This window comes from Toxorhynchites rutilus, chromosome 2 (assembly GCF_029784135.1).
Source record: "Toxorhynchites rutilus septentrionalis strain SRP chromosome 2, ASM2978413v1, whole genome shotgun sequence".
Classification (NCBI taxonomy): domain Eukaryota; kingdom Metazoa; phylum Arthropoda; class Insecta; order Diptera; family Culicidae; genus Toxorhynchites; species Toxorhynchites rutilus.
The window spans coordinates 138146495-138147813 of record NC_073745.1 but is presented as its reverse complement, the minus strand read 5'-3'; positions in this window follow the sequence as shown (position 1 = coordinate 138147813).

Genomic DNA, 1319 nt, shown 5'->3' with positions numbered 1-1319 from the left:
GAGAACTAGAACTAAGCAGTGAAAATTATTTTTAGTTAACGATTCCCTTTTTCCGGTGAGTCGGTTGTTACCGTTTATGATGAGTTGCATGCAGCGTCAGTCCTGATTAATTTTGTATTTCTCAGGGATTCACCGATGAATTGTTATTGAAATCGCTTAAGAAAATTAATAATACTAACTTCAATCAATTTCAAAATGTGTTGAATAGAATCTTCGTATTTTCGAATTATTTCTAACAGATCCAATTGATAAACAAATTGAAACAATTTAATTCAAAATAATAAGTTCAACGAAAAGTCTATGTAATTTTTTTGTTTCTACAATGTTTATATTTTAGTCATCCTCGTTTTTGCTGTAATTGTTTATCACCTCTTGGGTATTCCCTTTCTGAGATCTACACTCTGTTCTGAGTGGTCCAGAATAATCAATAAAATACAACACGGGGTTTCGAAGTGTTTATTATCTTCAATTATACCAATCAAATCAGGATTTCCCATATGAACTTTGTCAGGGTCAGGATTTCACGAGGCAATCCAAAGTTGAAAAGAAATCTGCATCGGTTAAACCCTTGATTTTTTGCTGATACTGATAGTCATCATAGTTTAAAGGGTGTGTCACATCAAATTGCATCACGGAAAAAACGCTGTAGAAATTTAATTTTTAGGAATTATATCTTCAGCTTTCGCTTATAATCAGATAAGAGTGTATAGATCACGTTGGCCATGCTTCACTGTCAATTTTTCGTAAATTTGGAAAAATGTCGTCGAACGAAAAAGAGCGTAGTGGGACATCGGTAAGATGCTGGGAATCGTCCAATCCACGGTCAGCAGAGTACTAAAACGATTCTTCGAGAACCTAATCATCGACCGGAAGGTGAAGAACGGCAAAAATGGATGCTCCGTCAGTGAAAAAGATCACAAGCGCGTAGTTAAGCAGTTTAGACGTGATCCGAGAAGTTCGGTCCGGGATGTCGCCAATAAGCTGAATTTGTCAAGTTCATTCGTCCAGCGGACCAAGCAGTGGGAGGGCCTGCGTACAAACAAGGTTCAGAAGGCTCCTAACCGCGACGAAAGGCAAAACATGGTGGGGAAGACGCGAGCCCGGAAGCTGTACACCGAAATGCTGACGAAGCCGCATTGCCTGGTAATGGACGACGAAACCTACGTCAAAGCGGACTTTCGTCAACTGCCGGGCCTGTTGTTCTTCTCCGCAGAGGACAAATTCAGCGTTCCGGAGGAGATTCGCAAGCAGAAACTATCCAAGTTTGCCAAAAAGTACATGGCAAACTTGGATAGTTCTCTTGCGGAAGCGGAGCACCC